The following is a 22,110-nucleotide window of genomic DNA, read 5'->3' as shown; positions in this document are numbered from 1 at the left end:
TAGTGCAGGAGGGAGAGATGCTACCTACCCTCTGTTCCCTGGCCGTGCTGGGGGCATGGTTTGTATTAGCGTGCCTTAAAGAAGGCAAGTCTTGGCAGCCTTAAGATGGGTGTGTTGCCCATGTGTGTGTACTCTGTTGCCAAGTTACCCCAGGAACAACACACCCTCGCTGCACTAGTCTCCTGCCTAGTGTGTTCTCAGTGCCTTTGCTGGGGGAGAAATATGCCTCTCCCCCTCAATCCCCAATGGACACTCTAATCTTTTTCACCTAAGTGTATAAATCAGGCCTTGGTCCTCAGTACTATTCTAGCGTTTAGAGGTTCCAGCAGCCAAAAAGCCACAACTCCCATCCTGTCGATTCCAAACTGCATGCTCAGAATTCTGAGGAGCTGAAGCATTGCCCTAACTGACTGGGATTTATACCTCTCACCAGTTATGGACATGAAAGTGTGGAAAACATACATAAAGAGGGAGTTCACCAAAGCTAGACAGGGGCTGGGGGAAGGAAATCCACAAAATCAGGTCAGCTTCACCTGGACCAGCTTGGCCAATGCACTCTCATAACCACATCAATTCAAGGGCTTTCACGGGTTTGATTTTCTTTCAGCCCAATCCACTAAGGAGTTGCTCATGAGTTCTGTGGATTTTCTGCACAATTACAGATTATTGCCATGGCAACAACGGAGTCATGTGACAACTTTGCTACCTCAGAGACCAGGAACAGCCACTTACAGGCACCACACATCATCTCATAATGGGACTCTGCGCTGTTGGCCTCACATTGTTTTAAGGCTAATCACTGCTTTTTCACAGATGGAGTTTTTCCCCCACCCACTCTATTTTCATGATCTTTTAAAACAGTTTGGATTTGCTCTAAAGCAGTTCCACATTTGCCTGTGTTTATTTGGTCATAAAAAAGGTATTATTTGGGGGGTTGGCGGAAGGAAAAAAGTGGGGTAAAACTTGATGAGTGGAGGCAGATGGGAGACAAGAGGCAAAGGAGGACTGATTTTGCGACCAGATGGTTTTCTCACCACTATGTCACTGGGCTGAAACCCATGACAGTGCTGAGAGTCTGGGTTGACTGTGAAGAAGGCCACCCTGGGAAGGAATAAAACTTGCTTTCTTTCAAATGAACTCAACCCTCCTGTCCACTTTGCAGCCACAATGAGAAACGGGGCCACTGACAATTAAGTTCGAGATGTGATTGAGAAGGGGGACCAGGTAATATATTCTCTCTGGCAAAACAATCAATTTATTTTTCAGAAACTTGTGTGCACAGCCAAACCCCAGGTTCTTTCTGCCAAACATTCCCCCCTTAATTTTTTAACCTCTGGGCATTTCAAGGAAAATTGAATCCACATGTTTTCAGATTTATTTGCAAATGCAGTTTGCTCAGAGCTGTTTGATGACCAGTATGCCCTTTGAGTGTTTTTATGAGCTTAAACTTATTTTCCCCCAAGCCTCTTGCTTCTGAACCAGGATAGAGTTTGTGGTAGAATTCAGAAATAATCATTTTTCTAAAGTCTTCGCCAGGGTCTCGTGTCTCTCTCTGGACCCTGGTAAAGCTAAGCAAAGTTTTTCACAGTGTGTATAAGAATAATCGAGCATAACTTACTGTTTTTACAACTGAAAAGCAGATCTGATATGAACACGATCCAATTCCCAGATCACACTGCTTCCCCATCTTTCTTTATTACTGATGACATCTGTATGAAAGCAGATGCTGTCTTTCCCAGGGATATGTCTCCACCTGCGACATAATTCCCTGATTGGAATTACGCTTCAGAAGCAAGCTGAAGTTGATTCAGTCATTCCCTCAGACCAAATTGCAGAAAATAACCTTTGTTTACTATAGTGAATCATATCTGCAAAGTAGATGAGGCCCTTTTTCCTGTGGATCCCTGGAATTTGGTTATTTTTCCCTAACTCAGCCATGTGACCCAAAGCAAAATTTCAACTTGCAAGAAGGTGGGAGTTTTATGTGTACAAATTCTAGATATGGTGAAAGAATACTTAATAACAAGAGTGAAGAGTAATTGGAAAAGATGGACAGAGCAGGAAAAAAATTTCTGTAAGCCTGAGGTTTTTCTGAGTTAGCTCTCAAGTTTCCTTCAAGGATGTTCTGATGGATTCCACCTACATTCCAGGACACTTTTGTTAATGAGGAATTAGTCTGAGGAGTCCTTTGAATAAACATTTGTGAGCAAATAGCATTCTTCCAGGAAGCTCATTTAATATAGTGTCTATTTTTTTCTTCCCTCTTTACTTCCCTTCAGCAGACTTATGATCCCAGAGAAAGTTGCATTAAATTCACATGCCCTATTTTTAACTTTCATCTGGACTTCCTTTCTTTTTTTTTTCCCCCTTTAAGCATGAGAATCAAGCAAATGACGACCCTTTGTATTGTGTCCAATGGAAGGTCACAAGCTCAGGGAATTTACTTAAGTTCCCGGGAGAAGTCAGGCCATAAAAAACTTGTATGCGTGGTCTTCATATTGTGCCATTTTGGCTGACAGTTATGCTAAGTATTTTCACTCCCATCTTATAGACAAAAGCAACAGATGTATGGATATAATCATTTCAGGTTTTGCAGAGAAACTGGCTGCAAATTCAGAGCTTCACTTTGTCCTTGGCCCACCCAAATCAAAAAGGTTAAGTGAAGGGCAGACTGCTGCCACTGCTGTGGTCAGCACAGCCTAAGAAGAGAGCACCAACAGACACGTTATCAGATTGCTCTTTAACAGTTTTTATACAACTGCATTTCTCCCCTAGGATACATTCCTTAGAGTTTACTGAAGAGACGTGGAGAAGAAAGTGAGGAAATGGTAAGTTTACTGTCAGTCACGGCAGGGAACTCAAACGCCAGTGTACATGGGGCAGGTAATCTGAGTGAGGGATGTACTGACCTGAGGACACTGCCTGTCCTGTCTTATATGGACAGTCGCTGCTCAACCAAAGTTGACTTTTGCCATATGGGATGGCAGGCCAAGGGTAGACAGAAGTATTTTTTCTTTTCCTTTTCAATGAGAAGCCATAAATTAATATTTTTAGGTGAAATCTCCAGATTTTAAAATATTGGGGATGTCTTCATACTGATCAAACTGGAATGCTTAACTGAAGACACTAGATATGTGTGTATAGGTGCCAAACAAGCTGACTGGAGCGGTCAACACTTGATTTCCTGGCATGTTTAAAACTCCTAGTCTTAGTGCTCAATTGTGATATAAAGTTGTAATCAGAAGAAGCTGTGGTTTTGTTCAAGGTGTGGGGGAAGAATGGGAAAAGGTTAGAGGGAAGGGGCAGGATGTAACGAGCATCCTTCTCCTGACCTCCATCCTAACTCAGACGATTCACCCGTATATTCAATCCTTAATATTTACTGAGCATCCCCATGTCTCAGCACCATACTGGAAACCAGGTAGGTGGTGGGGGACAAGTCAGTCATTGCTGCCATCTTCACTAGGCAATGTCTGGGGGACACAGACACCAATCACACATCCATACAAATAAAGGTTAACTGTCCAAGGCCATGTGTCCTCCAAAGGAGAGGTATGATAATATATATTTAGAGGAAATGATCTGGTCAGGCTGGTGGATAAGGGGAATAAGGTTGACTACAATGGCTGTAAGTAGGAATTACCCAGACCTAGGGAGAGAGAATGAGCTGTAAGGCAAAAGGAAGACTCCTTGCAAAAACCCTATAGAAGAAGGAAATAGGAAAAATGCAAGATACTGAAAGGCTAGTCTGGCTGGAATGCAGGAAGCATGAAGAAGGCAGCAGAAGTGGGCAGAGGCCAGACCTAGTAGAACTTTCTATGTGGTATTAGGAGCTGTGACTGATCTTAGACCCAGGCAAGTGCAATTGAGTGATTTTAAACAGAGCAACACAGAACCTGGTACGTATTTTTAAAAGATGTCTGGCTATAGGGTGAAGAATGGTTTGGGAAAAGCTTAAGCAGGGAGACAATTTAGGAAGCAATTGCACTGGTTTAGGGAAGATGATGGCATTTAGATTAGGGTGGTATGTGGAGTCACAGAGAGAAGTGGATGGACTTGAGAGAGAGTAGACAGATATAAGAGGACTTGGTACATGTGATGCTTAATTTTATGTGTCCACTTTGCTAGGCTTTACAGCCCAGTGACACCACCAGGCATTAACCAAGGTGGTGCTGTGAAGGTATTTCATAGATGAGGTTAACATTTATAGACAGATGCCTTGACATAATTCAGATGGGTCTCATCCAATCATTATAAGGCTTTAAGAGAAAAAAATTCAGATTTCCCAGAATAGAAAATTGTGCCTTAAGACTGTCCTATCAACTCCTGCCTGAGTTTCTAGCTGTTGGTTTAGGAGACGCTGTCTTTTATAGACAGTCACTTGAGCCTCTGATTGGTGGAGCCCAGCACTGGCCACAGCAGAGCTGAGTTTTCCCAGGTCTTGGAGTGAGGGAGTCCTCAGGCTGGATAAGGCTGAGGTCCTGGGTGAGAAAGGCTGAGGATGCTGGTACTCACCACCAAGCAAACTGGCCCAGAAGAGAGTCCAGAGGAAGAGCAATAAATCGGTGACCTCCAGTTTCCATTACTGTGAGCCCTTTAACCCCTGGAGCTGAACAAAAAAGTAAATAAAGTCCCAGAATAGAACTGGCTTTAAAAATAAAAAAGGAAAAGCTTTCTTTTCTTCTTCTGCCTTCCCTTCTGCCCACCCCCTTCCTTTCTGTGGCTCAGGTTCTGATCCTGGCCTCCTCGGCAGAGAAGCGAGTCTGTTGTCTGCATGAGCTGGTGACGTTGGGAAAGATCCTGTTACTGGTGTGGAATCTCAATCCTTCTGCGCTCCTGCTAAGCAGCCCTGTCGACATGGGCACCTGGTGACTCTCTGGCTTGATCATCGTACCCTGATAACGCAGCAGTTGTGAGAGGAGGCAGCAGAGGGAAAATAAAGGCAGGTGAGTCCAGTGTTGAAGCCAGTTCCCTCAGGGGAGAGAGACAAGGAACTGGTACATACAGACTGGTCTGTGTTTGCTAGTTACCCTGCCCCCACCCCCCCCCACCCCCCGCCCCACACCTTTTGGATCAATAAATAGACCAGAGAGGCAGAAGACCTTATCCAAAATCTGAATCCCAAGCCCCATCACATAGATGGGAACTCATGTTCAGTCCCTGAATACAGTATGCAGGGTTATCATGCAAGGCAACTAAATTCAGCATCTCAGTTTCTCCCTCTGATCCCCCATCCCCTGAAAAAACAAAACAAAAAAACAGGAATGATAATTTTCATACACTGATAGCACAGGAGGCAATAGAATTATAATGTGTGAAGTGACATCAGACATTCAGCTAAATTGTGTGAACTCCCAGGTGATGGAGGAAACCTCTCTCCTCACCTCTGACTATTGTTCAGCTGGGTGCTCCTTTTAACATGCTTAATGGTGCAAGGTAGAGGGAAGGAACTTAACCCAGCTCTCATTCATTCTGCTGTCGCACAGCTTGGGGTTTTGCAAATTTATTTTCTCTACAGAGCCAAAAGCTCTCTTCGGTAAGCTCCACCGGGGAGGGAGGAGGCGCTGTTGGTGGAACTCAGATCCAGCGCAGTTTATTACAAGAGCTGCCGATTTACTGGACATTCTCGGTTATCAAAAGTCCTGCCTTCTAACACAACTTGCCAAGAAATAATCCATCAAGTATAACCAGAGAAAGAGAGAGATGTGCATACATATGCTACAGACACATACATAAAATATCTCAGGAGCAAAGTGAGAGCATAAAATCAGCTAGCAGAAATGGCCCAACTTAAACAGGGCATTAAGGAGTATTAACAGACTAGTTCTAGAAATGATCAGAAATTCCCAGTTGAATCAAAGATTGATATCAAAGATTCAGAGATACCTCAAGGCCAGCCTCTCGAGAGAGGATTGGAGCTGATTGGAACTCAAGCTCTATCTTTTCCCTGTGCATTTCAGAGAACACTTTAAATCTCCAAAGATTGAACTATAAAGAGAAATTAGTTTATTAATAATTCACAGCCTTCAAGGAAAAAAAAATTTCAAAAGCATATGTTCAGGAACAAAGCTGATTTTATTTTTCTTGTTTAGAATAGAGTGACTTGTAGAGAAGTTGTAGTGCCAGGCTCAAAAATTGAATTTGGTCTTTTTTCCCCTTGTCTTCATGTTTTTAAAGAAATGTTTCCAATAAAATATACGTGAGCATTTAGTCTGATTTCCCTCTGCATACTTCAAGTTTTTCAAATCCTAGGAGGTTTGTGGGTAGTGTCAAAAGCAGAATACTTTATTCAGGACTTGAATAGTTTGAGATATTTTCATGGTGAAGTTATTAGCCTAGCATACTTAATTGGACTTTGTGAATTCAGGACGACATCCTCAAGAATGGGTGTGAATAAAAATAAGGTTAACAAAAATCCAGATTTAAAATGACTCAACTAAATCACTCAATGATCAAGTCACTCTTTGAGAGAAAGCTCTTGTTAATATGAGGAGAGGTATGCATTTTTCCAGGAACCTACTAGACTGAGATGTTTTGGAGGACAAGAGTTCTACCCCCATTTTCTTGCGATCTCAGAGCTAAAGCATGAGCCAATGATTGAAGTGCTTCAGTTTCCCCAATGGGGCTGAAAATAGGCTTGCATAAAGACACACACGGGAACAAGAAGAAGCACATCTGACCTCGTCCTGGATAGCTTAGCACTCCTGCACAGACTGGCCTTGACCTTCCTCAAAAGAAAAGCTCTGTGCCGGTGGCGGGGCATCTGTTTACCACATCCCACCCATTTATGACTCCTCCAGTACATTTTCCCTACAATTAGCTTCCTCTCACTTTTGCAAAGATTCTCCATCCTGTGGATTGCTGCCATCATCTCTGAAACCCTCATTCCTTAAGAAAATCCTTGACCTCAATACTCCTATACCTTTAACCAATTCTATTTGGCATCTGTGTAAAACAAAATCCAGTTTTAAAAATCTACCTTGCTATTTTATTTCCTAACATCTCATTTCTTCTTGAATCTATTCTAATCAAGTTTCTGACTTTACTATTCTACAGAAACAAATAATTTGTTATTATCTGAGATTATATATTTATGCTTTGATTTGTTAATTGTCTATCTTATTAAAAAGTAGTCTCCATGAAAAGGACTTAGCTTTATTTTATCCTTAGCATAGGGCTGATACATAGTAGTTCTCAAAAAAATATAGTTTGTATGAAAGTGAAAATGTTAGTCAGTCGTGTCCAAATCTTTGAGACTCCATGGACTGTAACTCACCAGGCTCCTCTGTCCATGGGATTTTCCAGCCAATAAGACTGGAGTGGGTAGCCATTCCCTTCTCTAGGGAATTTTCCTGACTCAGGGATCGAGCCCACATCGTCTCCATCTCCTGCACTGGTAGGCAAGTCTTTACCACTGTGCTACCCAGTCAGTACTCATGCATAGTCCAAGCTATAGTCCCTTTGATGGTTAAACAGTAATACTGACACATAGAATTACTGCTAGAGAAATCTCTTTAGTAACGGTCACTCTTTGAGAAATGACTGCTGGAGAAATATTCCTCTTCAAAAATAGAAATTCAGGCTCAAAAATCTCATCATGGAGGATACTATAGGTACCTAGTAAGCAGTAAAAAAAAAAAAATTGATAACCTTACAGCATATGACAATTATTCAATCCCAAAGAAAGGCAATGCCAAAAAATGCTCAAACTACTTCACAATTGCACTCATCTCACACGCTAGTAAAGTAATGCTCAAAATTCTCCAAGCCAGGCTTCAGCAATATGTGAACCATGAACTTCCAGATGTTCAAGCTGGTTTTAGAAAAGGCAGAGGAACCAGAGATCAAATTGCCAACATCTGCTGGATCATGGAAAAAGCAAGAGAGTTCCAGAAAAACATCTATTTCTGCTTTATTGACTATGCCAAAGCCTTTGACTGTATGGATCACAAGAAGCTGTAGAAAATTCTGAAAGACATGGGAATACCAGACCACCTGACCTGCCTCTTGAGAAACCTGTATGCAGGTCAGGAAGCAACAGTTAGAACTGGACATGGAACAACAGATTGGTTGCAAATAGGAAAAGGAATACGTCAAGGCTGTATATTGTCACCCTGCTTATTTAACTTCTATGCAGAGTACATCATGAGAAATGCTGGGCTGGAAGAAGCACAAGCTGGAATCAAGATTGCCAGGAAAAATATCAATAACCTCAGATATGCAGATGACACCACCCTTATGGCAGAAAGTGAAGAGGAACTCAAAAGCCTCTTGATGAAAGTGAAAGAGGAGAGTGAAAAAGTTGGCTTAAAGCTCAACATTCAGAAAACGAAGATCATGGCATCTGGTCCCATCACTTCATGGGACATAGATGGGGAAACAGTGGAAACAGTGTCAGACTTTATTTTTGGGGCTCCAAAACCACTGCAGATGATGATTGCAGCCATGAAATTAAAAGACGCTTACTCCTTGGAAGGAAAGTTGTGACCAACCTAGATAGCATATTCAAAAGCAGAGACAGTACTTTGCCAACAAAGGTCCATCTAGTCAAGGCTATGATTTTTCCAGTGGTCATGTATGGATGTGAGAGTTGGACTGTGAAGAAAGCTGAGCGCCGAAGAATTGATGCTTTTGAACTGTGGTGTTGGGGAAGACTCTTGGGAGTCCCTTGGACTGCAAGGAGATCCAACCAGTCCATCCTGAAGGAGATCAGTCCTGGGTGTTCTTTGGAAGGACTGATGCTAAAGCTGAAACTCCAGTACTTTGGCCACCTCATGTGAAGAGTTGACTCATTGGAAAAGACTCTGATGCTGGGAGGGATCAGGGGCAGGAGGAGAAGGGGACGACAGAGGATAAGTTGGCTGAATGGTATCACCGACTAGAGGGACATGAGTTTGGGTAAATTCCAGGAGTTGGTGATGGACAGGGAGGCCTGGTGTTCTACGATTCATGGGGTCGCAAAGAGTCAGACACGACTGAGTGACTGAAATGAACTGAACTGAACTGAAATGCAGCTACAGCATTTTTTTGCTAGGTGCAGAGAGAATGTATTCTTGACCTTAGCTGAGTTGCCTCAAATACATGACTAAATGAAGGAACGTGCACGTGCACTCAGTAACGTTTGACTCTTTGTGACCCCATGGACTATAACCCACCAGGCTCCTCTGTCCATGGGATTCTCCAGGCAAGAAAACTGGAGTGGGCTGCCATCCCCTTCTCCAGGGTATCTCCCCAACCCAGGGATCAAACCTGGGTCTCCTATATTGCAGGCAGATTCTTTACCATCTGAGCCATGAGGGAAGCGCAATAGGATAATTTAGGTAGACTGATTAGGGGAGCATGATCTTAGGAGACAATGTGAAAGATGAAACCTGCAGAAAAAAAAAAAAAAAAGAAGTCATATCAGAAAAACAAACAACCCAATGAAAAAGTAGGGAAAAGAGCTAAACAGACATTTCTCCAAAGAAGACATACAGATGGCTAATAAACACATGAAAAGATGCTCAACACCGTTCATTATTAGAGAAATGCAAATCAAAATGACAATGAGATATCACCTCACACTGGTCAGAATGGCCCTCATCAAAAAGTCTACAAACAATAAATGCTGGAAAGGGTGTGAAGAAAAGGGAACACTCTTGCACTGTTGGTGGGAATGTAAATTGATACAGACATATGGAAGACAGTATGGAGATTCCTTAAAAAAACTAGGAAGTAAACCACCATATGACCCAGCAATCCCATTCCTAGTCATATACCCTGAGGAAACCAAAATTGAAAGAGACACATGTATCCCATTGTTCACTGCAGCACGATTTACAATAGCTAGAACACGGAAGCAACCTTGATATCTATCAACATATGAATGGATGAAGAAGTTGTGGTATATATATACAATGGAATAACACTTAGCCATAAAAAGGAATGCATTTGAGTCAGTTCTAATGAGGTAGATGAACCTAGAACCTATTATACAGAATAAAGTGAATCAGAAAGAGAAAGATAAATACTGTATTCTAAAACATATACACGGAATCTAGAAAAATGGTACTGAAGAATTTATTTACAGGGCAACAATGGAGAAACAGACATAGAGAATAGACTTATGGACATGGGGAGAGGGGAAAAGAGGGTGAGATGTATGGGAAGAATAACATGGAAACTTACATTACCATATGTAAAATAGACAGCCAACAGAAATTTGCTGTCTGGCTCAGGAAACTCAAACAGGGGCTCTGTATCAACCTAGAGAGGTGGGATGGGGAGGGAGATGGGAGGGAGGTTCAAAAGGGAGGGGATATATGTATACCTATGGCTGATTCATGTTGAGGTTTGACAGAAAACAGCAAAATTCTGTAAAGCAAGTATCATTCAATAAAAAATAATTAAAAAAAAAAGTCAGACCCAGGAAGCTGGGACACCTAGTACTGTAGGTCCAAATGTCCTGGGGCGGAAACTACCTGGGCCTGTTCTCAAATCATTAGTGACTGGAGTACAATGAATGAGGAGAGAGTAGTAGAGACGGTATGAAAAGGCAGGCAAGAACAGATTAGGAAAATTTCTAGAAACGGTAACAATAGAGTTTGCCTACCTGCCTGAAATTTTTGTTTATTTCCTACTGTTAGACTTTCCACTTACCACCATCAGCTGGCTCCCAATGTATTAATATCTATGCAGTGGCACCTGGGATCAGACATGTCCCAGGACAGCAGCTCAGTACTGAGACATCTCATTGTATCCTGTCACATCCTTATGAGTCTGGTAAGGAGCCTAGGCTGTGTTCACTCTGGTCTAACCCAGGTCCAACTAAACTCTGGCACAGATTCCATTGCTCAGCGTTGCCTTTGCCACCTTGCTTTTATCAGGTTTCCAGATTTCAACAGATTAAAACCATCAGCTAGAAGGAAAAGGGATGCTTAAGGAGGATTTGTTTCTGACAATCACCTGAAGCACTCTGTGACAAGGCAGCCTCAGTTATAAAGTGGTCCCAAAGCACAGGCCCCAGGGGCAGTGCTACAGCAAGGCACTAATTACTCTTTCTGAGAAATTGCCCTGTTTCAAAGACTTAGAGCCCAGGGGCATTGACTATCAAAACTCAGCTTAAAGAGGCTTCTTAACAGGGACAGCTTATTCAGCCACTCAAGGGGCCTGTGTGAAGATCCTTGCCCCCAAATTATCCACACCGCCTGTCATTTGGTTTGATACTCTATTGTTATAGAGTCAGTCTTTTGCTTCTTAAAGATTTTTCAGTTTAGCAAATAGAAATATTATCACAGAGTCAACACTTAAAGCCATTATTAATTTTGCCTCAGTTTCTCTCTTGCTCCATATTTGCTTGTGAAGCCACCAACTTCAAGTCTTTCATTCTTGCTCTCACTTGAATTCCTAACAGCCTATTTCTCTAGTCCTTTTAATGTATGGTTTTGTGAGTACACAGTGCTCTATGTTTAAATACCATTCCCTAAGTGCTGGTGGGAAGATCTAAACTATGAATTCCACTCTTTAACTCCTTGATGATATCTAGCTGAATTAAAACTGGCAGAGGTTAATTTCAATATCAACGTCCCATAGCAAAACGGAAAAGCAAAACCAAGAGGCAAAGGAAGGAATTTTCAGCGAGTACCAAGGATTGTTAAACAAAGCTACTCTTTCTCTAATACCATGGATGGGTTAGAATCACAAATCGCAAGCTAGATACAGATACTTTATATCTCATATATAGTAACTCAGCTGGTTTCTTTCAACACTGACTTCAGTGCAGAAGATTTAAAGATCTAAGTCCATTTAATACCAGATCAGACTAGATCTTTAGAAGAGGGTCTTTCGTGCTGGTATCCACTGAGGGAGTGATCTGGGAAGAGGGCATCCTGAGAATATGGGTTCTACAGGGCTCCAAAGAAGCTATAATACTAGAGAGAGAACAATGTAAGTATAATAACAGAGATGGGGGGAATGTTAAGTCCTATCCCTTGGGGTAATTGACTCAATAGAGTAGCTCTTCAAACAATGGAATGATACATAATGCCAACATGAAAACTGATTCTAGTTTTTTTAATTAAAAAAATAGAAAAAGCGTGGTGATAAAAGAAGATATGAGGAAAACACGTGGAGCAGAAATCTGTGCAGACGATGACAAGGTTATGAAGGCCTCCTCATAGCTAGAAAAGTCAGATATTTATGATTTTTTAAACATATTAAAAATTGATAGCAGCATGACCTCATTAAAGAGCTAATATTAGTAGAAAAGTATAGGTCAGTGTCAAAAACAATGCCTGATTCCCAGCAGAAGGTACCTGCCTTAGTCAACTTTTGTCAACTTCAACAATGCACAAGCACAGGCAGGATAGAGGCTGTCACTCCAAATCAACACAACCTCTGGTCTGTCCATGCTAGTGTCAAGAGATTACGACACATCCTGAAGAAACAGCCATCAGACACCAATGTCCGGTTCACACCTGTCTCACAGACAACCCAATCTGGTCACTTATTAATGTCACCAATTCAGTTTGGGTCACATTTTTCACATTATTTCTTTTTTCCATGTAATCCCAGAATGACCATCTTTGCAAGGAAACCAGAGAGATGACACACTACCTCATTTCCCTAACCAAATGGCATACTGTTAGCCAGAGGGAAAGAAAACACACCAAAAGCAGGTGTTCTCTGGTGATCAAAACAATGGTCCCAGCCAGAAACCAACACCTAGAGTAGTCCAAAGGCAACTCCAGGATAAGCATGGATCTACGTTGATTCCCAAAGAGCTCTGCTCACTGAAAGCCCATGTTAGCGGGAAAGTGAGTATTCAGCAGTGGGACTTAGAGGGCACATGGCAGATGTCACTCCCCCATAAGATGACTATTTATTTCCCTTATAAATAAGCTAAGGCAGAAATGGTCCCAGGACTGCCAGAATGAAGAACATCAAGCACTGAAATGACACTTGTCTTCTGACAAGCTCCTCTTTTTCTATTTTTTTTTTAATCTCTTAAGCAACCAGAGGCTGGATTTATTCCCAAAGTTCAGTGCAATTTTCAAGGTTTATAGGCACTCCATGGTTCCTGAGGAACAGAGCATAAAAATCTGGTGGAGTGAACCAAACTAATAAAATTGAGAATGCAAAATATGCCCCCCCATCCTCTTTACACTGGTTCTAGCAATTGGAGGTTTTCCAGGTCCATTAACACAAGAGTGTTATCATTTTATTTTTTTTTTTTTTACCAGAGGTCAGTGTTAAAAGTCCCCTTGCTGCTCCAGACCTATAGTCAGAAATTTGAAAGATGGGGAGATTTGGCTTGGCTCATCCTATTTAATTTGCACTATGCCTCGATCTGTCAGGTTCTAAAGAAAGATACAGCCCAGGAGATTTGGGAACTTCCTAATGTGACTCAAGTTGGCAGCCCACACACTTGGCTTCCACTGATACAGCTTTAGTTTCTGACCCCCAGGAGGCCAAACCAGCAAGAAGGAAATGTGTATAGTAAATGTTGAGACCTAAGTCTTTAATGAAAGTACCCTCCTTTCATTAGGCTGGTTCCTGTCTCAAAGTCCACGCTTTAGAGTCAATGCCTCCCTATGGCATGGAATTGAAGAGAAATATCAAAAACTCATGTCAACCTGAATGCCCAACAGCAGAATTGCATAAAACAACGTGGACGCTGCACGGCTGAGTGTCAGCATCCCCTAAAAATCAGATTTTTGGATATTATTTAATTAATTACATGGGAAAATGTTTAAAACACTAAATTATTAGGATTCAATACTATAATGTATAGCATAGTCACAAAAAAACTGTAAAATGGTTATGTGTATATGGCAAGATTTAATTTTAAAATTAATTTTCTAATTTTTTTAACATGAAATAGGATGATAATTATTAACATGTGTGTTGCAGGGGGAACTCCATCCCTTGATCCCTCCTCGCTCTCTGGAAAAAAACTGCAGCTGTTTAGAGAGATTCTCTTTAAATGATGTACTCAGAGCCATAGCAAATGAATTCCCCTCCTGTGGTTGGAGAAGCAAAGGCACTGGGAAGGCTGTGGGTGGAGCCACCATCACTCGATGGACGAAAGTGTTCTGTTGTGGAGGGGGGTAGAGAGAGACAGAAAAGGAGGAAGAGGGAAAGAAAGAGAAAAGGAAGAGGGAGGAAAAGAAGGACAAGAGATGGAGAGAGAGAAAGGGGGAGAGGGGAAGGGAAAGAGAGGAATGGAAACAGACATTTTCTGGTTTTAGAGAAGAAATACAAATAAAAGGTTTAAGGAAAAGCTCGCATGTTGTAAAGTCTTCAGTATCTTTCCATTTTTGACAGAAATGTGGATAAAGATGGTTATTTCCTGTTGGACCACCCATGCTTCTTTAAATATGACCCTGCTGTATAGGAGGGGATATCACAACTTCATAAGAATTACATATGTCTTCAAAAATTTTCATAATACCTAGGTTTTGCTCTTATACTCAGTAAAACAAATCAATTAGTCAATAAAATTGACTCTTTCTAGTAATTTATCTGGCTACTGAACAATGACTACTCTGCTTGGTTATGACAAGTCACAACGTGTATTTACCCTTAAGCCACAAGATAAAAGATGGTTATCTTTTGAATCGGTTAATTAACTCAAATACGTAACTGAGCATCACCTCTGTGCTAGACACAATGGAGTATACTTAAGATACAGTACTGAGCACACCACTTCAGCCCCTGCATGAAAGAAAGAGGCTAAAAGAGCATCCTGAGGATCATCTGGGCAGTGCTCCAAACCAGCCCTGGATAATGCAAATCCTCTCCCGAATGCGCCTTGAAAAGTAAGAGCCAAAGCCAAAGTATAAAGTCCTTTCTTAATTAAGAGTCATTATGAATCAATTTTAGTCTAGAACGAATGGCAGTGAAAAAAAAAAGATAAATTCAGGACAGTCCTCATAAGGAGGAGAAAGTTCTTGTTATTCTGGTTATTATTATTATAATTCAGTGTCAGAAAGTGAAGGCTTTGTGAAGTGACTGGAGGTGAGGAGAGAATCCTACCCTTCAAGGCTGTGTAATTTGGAGGCTGTTAAAATCGTCTCACCCTTTCTTTTAATGCAATTTGTTACAGAGGAGCAGTTGCCCAGAGTTTGTCAGTAACAGCTCAGCATATGCAGAAAATCAATCCCAAACAAAGTTCAAAGAAATCCTTTCAAAGCTCTGTTCGAGGTGACAAATGGTTGCTAATGAGCAATGGAGGCCTTCTCCTCACTTGACTGACAGGTGAAAGGATAGCTGGCTGGTGAAGGACCACCTGCTCGCTCCTGGCCCAATTAAGACCTCCAACTGTTTGCAGTAACATGAGATTCACATTAATTGATTCTCCTTCTTAATCTGCTCCAGAAAGAATTCAGTGCAGGAGGAAACTCTTGAGGAAAGATCATAAAATAAACTGATGCGGATTGTTTTAACATTTCAATCGCTTTAAGCTGCCAAAGACTCCTCCTCCTTTGTCATCAACCACAGTCCTCCCTAGTAATCTTTGAACTGTGCCCTCTACCACCTACCTACCTATCTTTTAGAGAGAGACATGTCAGAGTTTAATTCAATTCCTGCCAGAGTCTTCTATCCTAAATGGATGGGGATCAGCTAGCTCATTTGATCTGATTGGGGCTTGCAGCTCCTACCCAAGTTTCTTCCCTGACATAAAGTCATGGCCATTCAAGGTCTGTGAATTTCTCAGACATTCTTCCACTGGATTTGAGCTGACCTCCCTAACTTGCATGAGAACATTTCCTTGTGTTTTGTGTTCATAGAACTCCACATCTGGGTCTGGATGGAATTTGCTATCATTTTCAAAATTGTATTGAAAAGTGAAATTGGCTTTGCATCTCCATATTTTTCTCCCTTACACTGAACTTCTTGACTATGGAAATGACTGCTTATAGCCACTGAAAGGTACATGCAAGGATATTCACAACAGCTTCATTTATCATGGCCACAAAATGTAAATATCCCAAATATCTATCAACAATAGAGTGGGTAAATAAGTTGTGGCACAGTCACATAATGGAATATTATACAGCAACGGAAGAAGAGTGAACCTCTGGTTTCTTGCAAAACCACAGAAGATTCTCAAGTATATAGTGTTGAATGAAAGCATCCAGGTAAGAGAGAAATTACCTGGGAGAATCTACTGGGAGGAAGAATGAGGAAACCATACTAAGAAAGGAGCTGGGGATTTTCTATATTTTGATCTGCATCTGGTTCCTAGAGGGTAAACATATATAAAACTTCGTTGAGCTGTAGCTAAGATTTGTATGTTTTACTTCCTGGACCTTAAGAAATACAACAATCAATCAAATTTTGCTGTTTATTTGGGACTGGAAGGAGGTGGGGAACTCACTAAAACAAAAACCCCGTTTGAGGACAACGTGCTTTAACTGGTACGTGTAGCGGGGATCTAGAGTACAGTGTCAGTAATGGTGACAATGACAATAAACCACGTGTTTCATGTACCCCAGTGTTCACTGCAGCACTATTTACAACTGCTAGGACACGGAAGCAACTTAGATGTCCATCGACAGATGACTGGAGAAAGAAGCTGTGGTACATATGAATGGAATATTACTCAGTCATAAAAAAGACTTCATTTGAGTCAGCTCTAAGGAGGTGGATGACCCCAGAGCCTATTATACAGAATGAAGTCAGTCAGAAAGAGAAAAACTAACATCATATATGAATACACACGCATGGAATCTAGAAAGATGGTCCTGATGAACCTATTTCCACAGCAGCAGTGGAGATGTAGACATGGAGAACAGACTTATGGACACAGGCGGAGAGGAGAAAGGAAAGGGTGGGATGTATGGAAAGAGTAACAGGGAAACGTACATTACCATATGCAAAATAGATAGCTAGTGGGAATTTGCAGTGTGACTCAGGAAACTCAAACCAGAGCTCTGTTAACACCTAGAGGGGTGGGATGGGGCTGGAGGTGGGAGGCAGAGGGAGGGGACATACATGTAACTATGACTGATTCATGTTGATGTTTGGCAGAAACCAATGCAATATTTAAAGCAATTATCCTTCAATTAAAAATAAATAGATTTTTTAAAAAACATGTGTTTTAATAGTCTTTACAGTATAAGAGTAATGGTCAACACCAGGTAAATATTATTCATTTATATGCATATTATACACATACACATATATAGCTTCAGGAAAACTAAAGGGCTTGTGGTAGGCTTAGTAATGTTTCCCCCAAAGTTATCTACTCCCTAATCTCTGGAACCTGTGTTACTTTATCTAGCAAATGACATTTAGATGTGATTAAGGATTATGAGTGAGGGAATTACCTGGATTATCTAGGTTGGCCCAAGGTAATCACAAGAGTCTATGAGAAGAATGCAGAGGGAGATCTGACTACAAGAGAGGAGAAAGCAATGTGACCAGAAGAGCAGAGACTGGAATGATGCAGCCAGGAGTCCAGGAATACCAGTAGCCTCTCAAAGTAGAAGAGGCAAGGGACAGACCCAACCCTGGAGACCCCAGACAACTGACACAGTTGACACCTTGCTTTACCCTTATTAACTCACTCTCTCTCTTTTTTTTTTTTTTGACTTCTTCCCTTTAGAACTATAAACAAATAAACTTGTGTTGTTCTTAAGCCTCCAAGTTTATGGTAATTTGTTATAGCTGCAACAGGAAACTAATATGGGTTTTAAGATCACAGTGCTTATATCACTTCTTGCCCTTCAATCCCCTAGTGTCAAATTCTAACTCCTTCCACCTCTTCTATCACACCAGGCACTTGACACAGAGCAAGCCAAAATTCAAAGGCCCAGAATTACAGCAACCGGGCATAGATGGGTCTGTCAGGGAGGCACAGTGGATTCCTCCCAAGACATCCTCAGTCAGGGTCCCTTTGGGCATAACCAGGACTTTCCAGGTAAGAGTTGGTAAAACATTCTTTCTACTAAAATCCAGCTTTCAAGCAGCAAAAGAAACCACCAAAAGAGCTGCCAGAATACTTTGAGAGTCATTCCTAGATGGGCCTGGAAGTCTCCTGGGCAGGAAAGCCACATATTTTTAGTGAGTTATGTCTATGGCATACAACTCAAACCCCAGAGTAAATTTTCCAACTGTGGCTTGAGCTATCTGGTTTGGCCACCTATGAAGATTCAATTTTCTGGTGGATTGTTGAGTCTCCCAGCCACTTAGTGGTAATTGGAATATTTTATTCATTCATTCACTCACTCATTCAGTACTTACTGAGCTGTTACTCTGTGCCAGGTAAACAGGAAGTAGAGGGGAACTGGAAAAACTGAGTTCCTGCTCTCAGAAACTGCTTGTAGTATGCTGAGAGTTTTCTAGAGATTTGTGGCTGAAGGGGTGAAAAAAGAAGGATCATCAATTTGGGAGGCATTGCTCCTCCAAAGTACACATTTCTCACTTATATTGGATAATAGTACAAGGTCAGTGTATTGATGGTAATAGCTCAGTCTTGTGCTCTGTTTGGTGGTTTAGTCGCTAAGTTGTGTCTAACTCTTGCGACCCCATGAACTGTAGCCCATTAGGTTCCTCTGTCCATGGGATTTTCCAGGCAAGAATACTGGAGTGGGTTGCCATTTCCTTCTCCAAGGGATCTTCCTGACCCAGGGTTTAAACCTGGGTCTCCTGCACTGCAGGCAGACTCTTTACCGACTGAGCTACCAGGGGAGCCCAACTAGTAATTATAAAAGATTAAATGCTCAATCATATATAATGAAGATGGAGGGAGGGAAGGAGAGAGGGAGGGCAGGAAGAATAAAGGGGGGATGTGGGGGATGAACTTTTCATTGGGCCACCACCGCCAACACTACTGTCACACTGATCTTCTGTTTTCACACTGTTTTCCTACCAATCTGATCTCCTTGAGACTGTGGGTCACATTTTATTCAATTCTGTAACCACCACAGCCAGCACAAAACAACAATTAATAAAAATAATTTTGGATCAATGAACAATTCATAGAACACTTTGAGACAATTTCAAAACTGAGCAGCCACTCAATCTGCTTGGCCTTCTTAGGCCCTCTTAGTCCAGGTCAGCACCTCCACCTCCCACTTTACCAAGTACTGCATCACCCTGGGATGAGATAATAAGTGAATATTTGTTCTTCAGATCAGCAGATAAGTGTGTCCTGTGGCCAAAGCAGGTAGGGTGTAAAATTTAAATAACAATGACTGAGGGTAAGCGCACCCCAGGTAAATGCAGCATCACTTAGCCATTTTAAATTGCCAGCATAAATATTTATGGAGGAGAGGATCCGATTAAAAAACAAAAACCACAAAACTAGAAGGTAGTGACAAAATCTGTTTCTTGCTAGTTTCAGAAGAGAGACAAGCAGTCCCAGATCTCTGAGTCCCTGCATCATTTAAAGGAATTAATCATTTCACACCAGACGGAGACCAACAGTGAAGTTCGTTGAGGGAAGTTTGGAAACCTGAGGAAAACAAGGTTTTCCAGCTGCCGCTGTGCTTCCGAGCTTCTCAGAGGAGCGCTCGGCTCCAATGATCTGTTTCTCATCTTCTCGTGTGTGATTTTTCAGGCTCTTCACTGTGAACTGGGGACTGACTGGGAGGTGTGACTTTTCTGTGTTTCTCCTCTCAGGAGAAATTGGAAATATGTCCTGTCTCTAAGCTGCCTGAAACATTTTCTAGACAGAAGATTAACTGTGTCGCTGCTGCACTGGATGTTCCGTGGATGAGCAGCACACTCCTCTTGCCTGCCTGAGCTCTTCTGTTATCCATCAGTGCAGGATTCCGGTGGGGCCGAGGCTAAGGGATGGGACTGGCAGGCTGGCATCTGCCTTAGTTGGCTCCCCAAAGCTCTATTCCTGACCAGCACCCTCCCAGAGCCAAGGAGTCAGGGCCAGGCCCTGAAGCAACCCAAGTAATGTAAATAGGTGTTTGGCCTTCAGGTAGTGTGGGAATCATTTCTGCAGGTTTGCATTTTCCATCATTAAAAACTTCATAAGAATATCGGCCAACATGTAAAACAAAGCCACAACTGTTTCTCTAGTCCAAAGACAAGAATGGTCACCTGCATATGCCTGAAAGAGAAGCCAGGATTGCCCCGAGCAAGCTCGGAGAAGGATAATATTTTCTTTCCAGTCACCACACTGGCTCCAACAGCTTCCCTTCATCCCCATGGCTTTCAACCTCCATCAGAGTCAAAGCCAGTCATGACAGTCAACTTCGGCTAATCCTTCTACTTTGAACACACTTCCTCTGGTACCCATAGATTCAGTCCCTCACTCTTCAGGTCTCTGCTCAAATCCCCCTTTATCTGCAGCCTCTCTGGTTATCCTAACACAGCAGCCCTCTCATTTTCTGGTTCTCTTATCCAGCTTCCTTTTCTTTCATAACACTTAGCATCACCTGACGTATATTTATTTATTTACTGTCTGTTTTCTCCTCCTGGAATATAATCTCCTGGAATGTAGGGACTTAGGTTTCTTGAGGTCACTCTTGAATGTATTCTAGCAGGTAGAATAGTTCTTGATGTAGAGCTGATGTTCAATATATTTTGTTGAATGAATGAACATGTGGCCCTACCAAACCGTTTCTCCCTTTTACAAGGAACTTGTGTTGACTGTCAGGATGTCCTACACATACTAATATCAAAAAGACGGAAATGCTATTATACAGAGTGAAATCAGAAAAATATTGTATTCTAACACACATATATAGAATCTAGAAAAATGATACTGACGATCCTATCTAAAGGGCAGGAATAGAGACACAGATATAGAGGATGAACTTGTGAACACAGTGAGGAAAGGAGAGGGTGGGACAAATGGAAAGAGTAGTGCTCACATATACACACTTCCATGTGTACAACAGAGTTAGCAGGAAGCTACTATATAACACAGGGAGCTCAGCCTGGTGCTCTGTGATGACCTAGAGGGGTAGGGTGGGAGGGAGCCTCAGGAGGGAGGGGATATATGTATACTTATAGCTGATTCATGTTGTTATATGGCAGAAACCAACACAACATTATAAAGCAATTATCCTCCAAATAAAAATAAAACTAAAAAATAAAAAAGATGGAAATGGGCCTGAAATGCACTTAGCTTCTTAATAACCCATTTTAAACCTAGCACCCACAAACTTAACTCTTGTTAGTTTTTCACACAATCATTCCTTGACATTAAGGATTGGCTGGAATATGCCAGAGTAGGCTTGGTGCCAGTATGGGAACAATGATAAACAGAACAGACTCTCCCTGCCTTCAGGGGGCTGAGAGCCTGACAGGACAGACAGAAACGGAAACAAGAAGAAGCAAGTAGCCCTCCTGAGAGGTATGCAGGAAATACGGGGAGCTGCGGGAACACAGTGCCTGAGGCCTAACCTTCTCGGACGTTTATCCTCTTTTAAGAAATTATAAAATAACCATCTTTCTAAGAACTAACAAGCAATCAAGCAATTTTCTGGGAATACAGCACATGTAGAGTAGTAGTAGTGTTAGTCGCTCAGTCGTGTCCGACTGCTTGCGATCCTTTGGACTGTAGCCCGCCAGGCTCCTCTGTCCGTGGGATTTTCCAGGCAAGAATACTGAAGTGGGTTGCCAATCCCTTCTCCAGGGCATCTTCCCAACCCAGGTCTCCTGCATTGTAGGCAGATTCTTTACAGTCTGAGCCGCCAGGGAAACCAGTTATACATAATGCCTGATTCAAATAAAACCATAATGCTTTATGATAAGCCTTGAGAAGTGTGTCGGGATTTAACAGCAGGTCAGTTTGAGGGAAGAAAGATGAAAATGTTATTTCTTGCACTACTATCATTTACTAAACCTGAACTTGAGCACATGCTTATCTCCCTTTCTCTCTTCTCTTTCTCTTAACCTCATTCTCCATGTGTGTCCACACTTATGTGTACATTTATAGGCTCGTTTGTTCAAAGCTACAGGGCTGGTGAGTGGCTACTCTGAGCGTCAAAGCTGGTCATTAATGGCTCCCCAGGGCAGGTCTTTCTAAAGTCCTCCAATTCCTTTCCCCAGTCAAGCGGGGACTGGGAGAAGGTCACAAGAGTGTTCATGTAGGAATAACCATTGTCTCTGGTCCTGGCTGGGAAGTAGGGCTGAATATCAGACTAGCCAAGACACTTTATG

General features: G+C 41.9%; 1 long non-coding RNA gene across 1 annotated transcript; it reads left to right on the top strand.

Annotated features, from left to right (window-relative positions):
• Positions 1 to 672: 672 nt before the first annotated feature.
• Positions 673 to 5,026, top strand: LOC133251568 (uncharacterized). The gene is made up of 3 exons (XR_009737683.1): positions 673 to 1,224; positions 2,776 to 2,828; positions 4,729 to 5,026. It is a non-coding gene; the product is annotated as an uncharacterized LOC133251568 (long non-coding RNA).
• Positions 5,027 to 22,110: the final 17,084 nt, after the last annotated feature.

The sequence above is a fragment of the Bos javanicus genome, chromosome 7, assembly GCF_032452875.1.
Source record: "Bos javanicus breed banteng chromosome 7, ARS-OSU_banteng_1.0, whole genome shotgun sequence".
Taxonomy (NCBI): Eukaryota; Metazoa; Chordata; class Mammalia; order Artiodactyla; family Bovidae; genus Bos; species Bos javanicus.
The sequence above is the reverse complement of the archived record's forward strand: the minus strand, read 5'-3'. Positions and strand labels throughout refer to the sequence as shown.